We start from the raw sequence: 10,135 nt of genomic DNA on the forward strand, positions 1-10,135 counted from the left end.
GCCACTGCACTCCAGCCTGGGAGATAGTGAGACTCTGTCTCAAAAAAAAAAAAAAAAAAAAAAAAAAAATCCAAAAAATTAGCCGGGCGTGGTGGCACGCACCTGTAGCCCCAGCTACTCGGGAGGCTGAGGCAGGAGACTCACTTGAACCCTGGAGGCAGAGGTTGCAGTGAGCCAAGATAGTACCACTGCACTCCAGCCTGGGCGACAGAGCAAGATTCCATCTCAAAAATAAATAAAAAATAACATTAAAAATAAACTTAATTTTTAAAATTTAATTTAAAAAAGTAGGCCAGGCATGGTGGCTCACGCCTGTAATGCCAGCACTTTGGGAGGCTGAAGCGGGTGGATCACGAGGTCAGGAGTCCGAGACCAGCCTGACCAACATGGTGAAACCTCATCTCTACTAAAAATACAAAAATTACCTGGGTGTGGTGGCAGGTGCCTGTAATCCCAGCTACTTGGGAGGCTGAGGCAGAGAATTGCTTGAACCCTGGAGGTGGAGGTTGCAGTGAGCCAAGACTGCGCCACTGTACTCCAGCCTGGTGACAGAGCAAGACACTGTCTCAAAAAAAAAAAAAAAAATTAGTTGGGCATGGTGGTACGCGCCTATAGTCCCAGCTACTTGGGAGGCTGAGGCAGGAGAAACGCTTGAACCTGGGAGGCGAAGCTTGCAGTGAGCCGAGATCGCGCCAATGCACTCCAGCCTGGGCAACAGAGTGAGACCCTGTCTCAAACAAAAAAGAAAAGAAAGAATAAATATCAGTGCCTCATAGTTGTAATCTCAGCACTTTGGGAGTCGAGGCAAATGGATCGCTTGAGCACAGGAATTCAAGACCAGCTTGGGCAACATGGCGAAACCCCATATCTACTAAAAATACAAAAATTGGCCTGGCATGGTGGTTCACACCTGTAGTCCCAACTACTTGGGAAGCGGAGATGCAAGAATTGCTTCAGCGTGGGAAGCAGTAGTTTCAGTGAGTCAAGATCGAGCCACTGCACTCCAGCCTGGGTGACAGAGTAAGACCCTGTCTCAAAAGAAAAATAAAACAAAATAAACGACAATGTAAAGGCAAATTTTGTCTATAGCATTATCATAATAGGACATTGAATTATTACAGTGCAGTTGTCATAATTAAGTTTACAATAGAATATTCTTGGCTGAAACCCAGACAAACTAAAATTACCAACTGCTTACAAACCATAAAGATCAGTACTAGCAGTTGTTAGCTTACTAGTGAAAACTTAAATAGGTAAGGCTTTTTTTAGCAATGAGTCTCTGCTCAGTGAGGACCTGGGCACCCTCATTTTGAGTCTTGGTGTTTCTTTCCATCTGAAAGGGTGGAGTGGATCCCCAACTTTTTCAGGTCTTCCACCTGGTCCCTATTCTGTCATGGCGTGATCATAGCTCACTGCAGCCTCAACCTCCAGGGCTCAAACCATCCTCCCACGTCAGCCTCCTGAGTATCTGGAAGCACACACCACCACACCCAGCTAATTTGTGTGTGTGTGTGTGTGTATGTATGTAGAGATGAGGAGTTCTCGCTGTGTTGCCTAGTTTGGCTCTAACTCCTGGCCTGAAACCATCCTGCCTTTGCCTCCCATGGAATAGTCGATTTTTCTTTTTTTTTTTTTTTTTTGAGATGGAGTCTCACTCTGTCACTCAGGCTGGGGTGCAGTGGTTTGATCTTGGCTCACTGCAACCTCCTGGATTCAAGCAATTCTCCTTCCTCAGCCTCCCGAGTAGCTGGGATTACAGATGCATGCCACCATGCCCGGCTAATTTTTTTTTTTTTTTGAGATGGAGTCTCACTCTGTTGCCTAGGCTAGAGTGCAGTGGCACCATCTCGGCTCACTGCAAGCTCCGCCTCCCAGGTTCACACCATTCTCCTTCCTCAGTCTCCCGAGTAGCTGGGACTACAGGCACCCGCCACCATGCCTGGCTAATTTTTTGTATTTTTAGTACAGGCGGGGTTTCACCATATTAGCCAGGATAGTTTCGATCTCCTGACCTCGTGATCCACTTGCCTCAGCCTTCCAAAGTGCTGGGATTACAGATGTGATCCACTGCACATGGCCATGCCTGGCTAAATTTTTTGAGACAGAGTCTCACTCTGTCACCCAGGCTGGAGTGCAGTAGTGTGATTTCGGCTCATTGCAACCTCCGCCTCCTGGTGCAAGTGATTCTCATGTCTCAGTCTCCTGAGTAGCTGGGATTACAGGCATGCACCACCACACTCAGCTAATTTTTTGTATTTTAGTAGAGACAGGGTTTCGCTATGTTGGCCAGACTGGTCTTGAACTCCTGACCTCAGATGATCTACCCACCTCGCCTTGCTCCCAGATTTCTGGGATTACAGGTTGGAGCTACTGCACCCGGCCTATGGAATAGTTCTGAATGCCTTGCCTAGCTAGGGATTATTGAACATGTTGTATGCAAGGTAAACTGCAGCTGCAGGATCTGTACCAGGGTGTTGGTGAAGACGCAATGGGGTTGCCCCAGCATCCTTGAGAAAGACCACCACCTTGTGGCTGGGCACAGTGGCTCACACCTGTAATCCCAGCACTTTCGGAGGTCGAGGTCGGTGGATCATGACGTCAGGAGTTCGAGACCAGCCTGGCCAAGATGGTAAAACCCTATCTCTACCAAAAATACAAAAAAAATTTAGCTGGGCATGGTGGCTCGTGCCTGTAATCCCAGCTACTCAGGAGGCTGAGACAGAGAATTGCTTGAACCTGGGAGGCAGAGGTTGCAGTGAGTCAAGATCATGCCACTGCACTCCAGCCTGGGAGACAGAATGAGACTCCGTCTCAGGAAAAAAAAAAGCAAAAACCTGCCACCTTGTACTTCGTTCAACAGTTGCTCCACGGCGCCTGCACTCCACAGGCTGCCGCCACCCGTGCCACACTCTCAGCAAAGCAGAGCCCCCGCTGCTCAGCCCAGGGACCCACTCAATCCTGCTCGTTCACTGGAGCCCTTGATGGCCTGCAACCTTGATTGGCAGGTCCTTGGCTTCCTTCCCTTGGCATAATGTCCTTTAGTTTCATCCATATTGTAATATGTGTCAGAATTTTCTTCCTTTCATGAGTAATTGTTTAAGGCCAGGGTGGTGGCGCAAGCCTGTAGTTCTAGCACTTTGGAAGGCCAAGGTGGACGGATCGCTGGAGCCGAGGAGTTGGAGACCAGCCTGGGTAACATGGCGAAACTTCATCTCTATTACTATTATTTTGAGACAGAGTCTTGCTCTGTCACCCAGGCTGGAGTGCAGTGGCACCATCTTGGCTCACTGCAACACCCATCTCCCAGGTTCAAGTGATTCTCCTGCCTCAGCCTCCTGAGTAGCCAGGATTATCGGCTGCCCGCCATAACGCCCGGCTAATTTTTTTGTATTTTTAGTACAGACAGGGATTCACCATGTTGGCCAGGATGCTCTCTAACTCCTGACCTCAGGTAATCTACCTGCCTCGGCCTCCCAAAGTGTTGGGATTACAGGCATGAGCCAGTGAACCTGGCCTTCATCTATTTTATTTTATTCTATTTTATTTTATTTTATTTATTTTATTTTATTCTATTTATTTATTTTTTTGAGACAGGGTCTTGTTTTGTCTCCCAGGCTGGAGTGCAGTGGCACAATCTTGGCTCACTGCAGTCTCCGCCTCCTGGGTTCAAGAGATTCTCTTGCCTCAGCCTCTCGAGTAGCTGGGACTAGAGGCATGTGTCACCATGCCCAGCTAAGTTTTGTATTTTCAGTAGAGATGGTGTTTCACCATATTGCCCAGACTGGTCTCGAACTCCTGACCTCAAGTGATCCGCCCACCTCAGACTCCCAAAGTGCTGAGATTACAGGTGTGAGCCACCTAAAATAACAGAGATGGCCTCATCTCTATTATTTTAAAAAACATATTTTTTGGCCGGGTGCGGTGGCTCACGCTTGTTGTCCCAGCACTTTGGGAGGCCAAGGCGGGTGGATCACAAGGTCAGGAGTTCGAGACCAGCCTAGCCAATATGGTGAAACCCCATCTCTACTAAAAATACAAAAATTAGCCAGGCATGGTGGTGTCTGCCTGTAGTCCCAGCTACTTAGGAGGCTGAGGCAGAAGAATCACTTGAACCCGGGAGGCAGAGGTTGCAGTGAGCCGAGATCATGTCACTGCACTCCAGCCTGGGCAACAGAGCGAGACTCTGTCTCAAAAAAAAAAAAAAAAAGCATATTTTTTAATTGTTTAAAATTATTATTATTATTATTATTTTTTTTTTTTTTGAGACGGAGTCTCGCTCTGTCGCCCAGGCTGGAGTGCAGTGGCCGGATCTCAGCTCACTGCAAGCTCCGCCTCCCGGGTTTACGGCATTCTCCTGCCTCAGCCTCCCGAGTAGCTGGGACTACAGGCGCCCGCCACCTCGCCCGGCTAATTTTTTGTATTTTTTAGTAGAGACGGGGTTTCACCGTGTTAGCCAGGATGGTCTCGATCTTCTGACCTCGTGATCCGCCCGTCTCGGCCTCCCAAAGTGCTGGGATTACAGGCTTGAGCCACCGCGCCCGGCCAAAATTATTATTAATATTTATTTTATTTTATTTTTTATTGGAGTCTTGCACTGTCACCTGGGCTGGAAAATGGTATGATCTTGACTCACTGCAACCTCTGTCTCATGGGTTCAAGTGATTCTCCTGGCCGGGCGCGGTGGCTCAAGCCTGTAATCCCAGCACTTTGGGAGGCCGAGACGGGTGGATCACGAGGTCAGGAGATCGAGACCATCCTGGCTAACACGGTGAAACCCCGTCTCTACTAAAAAAAATACAAAAATTAGCCGGCGATGTGGCGGGCGCCTGTAGTCCCAGCTACTCGGGAGGCTGAGGCGAGAGAATGGCATAAACCCGGGAGGCGGAGCTTGCAGTGAGCTGAGATCCGGCCACTGCACTCCAGCCTGGGCGACAGAGCGAGACTCCGTCTCAAAAAAAAAAAAAAAAAGTGATTCTCCTGCCTCAGCCTCCTGAGTAGCTGGGATTACTGGTGCCTGCCACCACTCCTGGCTAATTTTTTTCTATTTTTAGTAGAGACGGGGTTTCACTATGTTGGCCAGGTTGGTCTCGAACTCCTGACATCATGATCTGCCCACCTTGGCCTCTCAAAGTGCTGGGATTATAGGCATGAGCCACCGTGCCTGGCCTATTATTTTTTTCTTGTTTTTTTTTTTTATTTTCATATTTTTTCTTCTTCTTGTTACTTTTTACAAGTTTTATTCATTCATTTATTTATTTTTTGAGACAGAGTTTCACTCTGTTGCCCAGGCTGGAGTATAGTGGGGCAATCTCGGCTCACTGCAACCTCTGCCTCCCAGGTTCAAGCCATTTTCCTGCCTCAGCCTCCCGAGTAGCTGGGATTACAGGTGCCTGCCACCGTGCTCGGCTAATTTTTTTTTTTTTTTTTGAGAGACGGAGTCTTGCTCTGTCACCCAGGCTGGAGTGCAGTGGCCGGATCTCAGCTAACTGCAAGCTCCGCCTCCCGGGTTTATGCCATTCTCCTGCCTCAGCCTCCCGAGTAGCTGGGACTACAGGCACCCGCCTCGTCGCCCGGCTAGTTTTTTATATTTTTTAGTAGAGACGGGGTTTCACCGTGTTAGCCAGGATGGTCTTGATCTCCTGACCTCGTGATCCGCCCGTCTCGGCCTCCCAAAGTGCTGGGATTACAGGCTTGAGCCACCGCGCCCGGCCTAATATTTTAAGTGGAGATGGGATTTCACCATGTTGGCCACGCTGGTCTCGAACCTCTGACCTCAAGTGATCCACCCGCCTTGGCCTCCCAAAGTGCTGGGATTACAGGCATGAGCCACTGCACCCGGCCTATTCCTTTTTTATTTTTATTTTTCTTGAGACGGAGTTTCACTCTTGCTGCCCAGATTGGAGTGCAATGGCACAATCTCAGCTCACTGCAACCTCACCTTCCAGGTTCAAGCAATTCTCCTGCCTCAGCCTCCTGAGTAGCTGGGATTACAGGCATGCACCACCACGCCCAGCTAATTTTGTATTTTTAGTAGAGATGGGGGTTTCTCCATGTTGGCCAGACTGGTATCGAACTCCTGACCTCAGGTGATCTGCTGGCCTCAGCCTCCCAAAATGCTGGCATTACAGGTGTGAGCCACTGCACCCAGCCAATTATTATTTTTTAGGAGACTGGGGTCTCACCATATTTACCAGGCTGGTCTCAAACTCCTGGCCCCAAGAGTTCCTTCTGCCTCAGCCTCCCAAAGTACTGGGATTACAGGCATGAGCTATTGCACCACGTCTTTATCTAGGTTTTTCTATTGTCTGTCTGTCTTCATCTAACCATCCCCTACCAGAGTGTGCCTGGCCAATTTTCTTCCCTGCCTCCACCCCACCTTTTTTTTTTTTTTTTTGGAGACAGTGTCTCACTCTGTCACCCAGGCTGGAGTGCAGTGGCATGATCTTGGCTCAATGAACCTCCATCTCCTGGGTTCAAGCAATTCTCATGCCTTGGCCTCCAGAGTAGCTGGGATTATAGGCATGTGCTACCACACCTGGCTAATTTTTGTATTTTTAGTAGAGAAGGGGTTTCCCCATGCTGTCTATGCTGGTTTCCAACTCCTAGCTTCAAGTGATTCACCTGCCTCAGCCTCCCAAAGTGTTGGGATTATAGGGGTGAGCCACCACACCTGGCCTCTGTCCTTTTTAAGGCTGAATAATAGTCCATTGTGTGTTACGTAACACATTTTGTTTATCCATTCATCTGTCAATGGATACTTCAGTTGTTTCTACCTTTTAGCTATTGTGAATAATACTGCTGCTCTTTACGTTTTTTCAAAGCACTAGATCCCTGTGAGCCCACAGCCTAGAAATGGAGTCTGAGCACAGTAAGCCACGAGACAGCTGCTTCTGCAGAGAGGACAGCCCGGGACCTCTCGGGTCAGGGGCAACAGGCTTAGAGGTTGGCAGGCTGCTCTCTGATAGAGAAGCAGAGAAGCGGGGACAAGCATGGTTCCCACACACCAGGGGAGCAATGACAGACTAGCAAGAGAATAGAAACTTTAATTCACGCACTGTCAGGCCAGGCATGGTGGTGCAGACCTGTAATAGAAGGCTGAGGTGAGCCACTGTGCCCTGTATGTTTTGTTCTTTGAGACAGAATCTGGCTGTCACCCAGGCTGGAATGCAGTAGCACGATCATAGCCTCAACTTCCTGGGCTCAAGTGATCCTCCTACCTCAGCCTCCTGAGTAGCTGGGACTACAGGTGCATGTCACCAGTCTAGCAATTTTTTTTTTTTTGAGACAGCGTCTTGCTCTGTCAGACAGGCTGGAGTGCAGTAGCACGATCTAGGCTCACTGCAACCTCTGTCTCCTGGGCTCAAGCAATTTTCCTGCCTCAACCTCCCAAGTAGCGGGATTACAGACATGCACCACCACGCCCAGCTAATTTTTGTATTTTTAGTAGAGATGGGGTTTCACCATGTTGGCCAGGGTGGTCTCAAACTCCTGACCTCAGGTAATCCACCCATCTCAGCCACCCCAAGTGCTAGGATTATAGGCGTGAGCCACCACAGCCGGCAATGTTTTTGCATTTTTTTGTTTGTAGAGATGGAATTTTGTCATGTTGCCCAAGCTGGTCTCAAATTCCTGGGCTCAAGCAATCCACCTACCTTGGCCCCCCTACAGGCATGAGCCACTGCGCCTAGCCCCCAGCTAACTTTTACATTTTTTGTAAAGACAAGGTCTTGGTATGTTGCCCAGGCTGATCTCAAACACCTGGCCTCAAGTGATCCTCCTGCTTGGCCTTTCACAGCACTAGGATTATAGGTATTAGCCACCACTTCCCACCTAGCCTGTTCCATCACTTTTTACTTAATCTCACAACTTTCCCTGACCATTGCCTCAAATCAGCTTTTTTTCTGACAGCTGCATTGTAGTCTTTGTCAGAGTTTTGAAGGGGCACCCCCATTCTTCGCTCCAGCTCCCACCTATTTTATTTTCCTCCACAACCCTCATCACCCCCAAGCATGTTACCTAGGTTTTAATTAATTTATTTATTTATTTATTTTTGAGACGGAGTCTCGCTCTTTCGCCCAGGCTGGAGTGCAGTGGCCAGATCTTAGCTCACTGCAAGCCCCGCCTCCCAGGTTTACGCCATTCTCCTGCCTCAGCCTCCCGTGTAGTTGGGACTACAGGCGCCCGCCACCTTGCCCGGCTAGTTTTTTGTATTTTTTTTTTAGTAGAGACGGGGTTTCACTGTGTTAGCCAGGATGCTCTCGATCTCCTGACCTCGTGATCCGCCCATCTCGGCCTCCCAAAGTGCTAGGATTACAGGCTTGAGCCACCGCGCCCGGCCTATTTATTTTTTTAAGATGAAGTCTCGCTCTGTCACCGAGGCTGGAGTATGGAGTACAGTGGCGCAACCACAGCTCACTGCAGCCTTGACTTCCTGGGCTGTTGATCCTCCCACCTCAACCTCCCAAGTAGCTGGGACTGTAGGCATGAGCCACCATGCCTGGCTAATTTTTGTATTTTCCGTAGAGACAGAGTTTTGTGCAAGTCACTGCACCTGGTCGATCGTGTGTTTTGGGCAACTTTGGGAGCAGTGGCACAGGAAAGAAGAAAGGGAGTGGGGACAGGTGCCAACCTATCAGCTGGTGTGGATCTCCTCCTCCTCTGGGAGGGTTACAGGTCCTGGGAGGAGGACCTCATGCCGCCGCCAGGGGGCAGCCTAGATGCGCTTAAGGGTCATTCCCCCAGGGACTGCACAGCTGGCAGAGCTGCCTGGGCCACACCTGCCTGCCCAGTGTAAGGGGGAACAGGAAATACTGTATCTTTTTGACTGAGCAGGCCTGGAATCCACACCCTACCCGACCAGTCCCATTCTCTCCCTCCCTTCTCCCCAGAGCACCCTAGGCAGCCCACTCCCCACATACGGAGAGGGGCTGTCCTTCCAGGGGAGCAGCGACTAGTGTCAGGCCCGGTCATTCTGATGCCCACCCACAGAAAGGTCTCCTTCTTCACCCCTCTGGCAGCCCTGCTCCCCTAAATCCTCAACTTCAGAGGCCATGGGCAGTTTTAAAGAAGCATAAACCTGGAGAGGCAGGGCCACAGAGTCACTGGGCTCCAGAACCCAGTCACTAGATCCAAATGCCAGCCTGCTCATGGACAGCTGCAAGGCCTCTCTGAGCCTCATTTTCCCAGACTGTGGCAGAACTGGTTTTGTTTTGAACAGGTCAGGTGTGCAGAACACTTGGCCTGGTGTCAGAACCCAGAGAAAGACCCAGACAGCTGATGAGAAGCTGGGTGTCTTGACTTGTGCCTGCAATTCCAGCTATGGGGAGGCAGAGGGAGGAGGATTACTTGAGACCAGGAGTTCGAGACAAGCCTAGGCAACATAGCAAGACTCTGTCTCTACAAAAAAATTTAAAAGAGGTCGGGCGCAGTGGCTCACGCCTGTAATCCCAGCATTTGGGGAGGCCGAGGTGGGTGGATCACAAGGTCAGGAGATTGAGATCATCCTGGCCAACATGGTGAAACCCCGTCTCTACTAAAAATACAAAAAAATTAGCTGGGCGTGGTGGCACGAGCCTATAGTCCCAGCTACTCAGGAGGCTGAAGCAGGAGAATTGTTTGAACCCTGGAGGTGGAGGTTGCAGTGAGCTGAGATCACACCACTGCACTCCAGCCTGGGTGACAGAGCGATACTCTGTCTCAAAAAGAGAAAAAAAGAAAAAAAAAAAGGAAAGCGGATGAGGGCATAGGTCGCGGGTGGGGGCAAGGGAGCATGGTTCTAAGCCCCGGCTTGGCTCCCCCTACAGAGCCCTGAGAATCTGGAGACTTTCATCAGAAGGGAAGGCCACACAGGTCTAGCAAGGTTGGCAGGCTGCTGGGGGATAGGGGTGGGCTGGGAAGGAGGTGGATGCCTGGCTGTGGCCTGCACCAGGCCCCTTTCCTGACTGACTGCAGGACCTGGAGGCCCAAAACCTGTCCAGTCCAGACCTGCCCAGGAGGGGACCAAGGGGGGATGGGCAGCCCAGCTAGCCTGAAGGCAGAGGAGCCTAACGAGTGGGCGAAGGGGCGGCGTCCGGAGCGTTCTGGTGCAAGGGTCACTAAGCCTGTCCTGGCCCCATCCACCCCTGCCCAGGCGCCT

The sequence above is a fragment of the Trachypithecus francoisi genome, unplaced genomic scaffold (genome assembly GCF_009764315.1).
Source record: "Trachypithecus francoisi isolate TF-2019V2 unplaced genomic scaffold, Tfra_2.0 Lachesis_group14, whole genome shotgun sequence".
NCBI lineage: Eukaryota > Metazoa > Chordata > Mammalia > Primates > Cercopithecidae > Trachypithecus > Trachypithecus francoisi.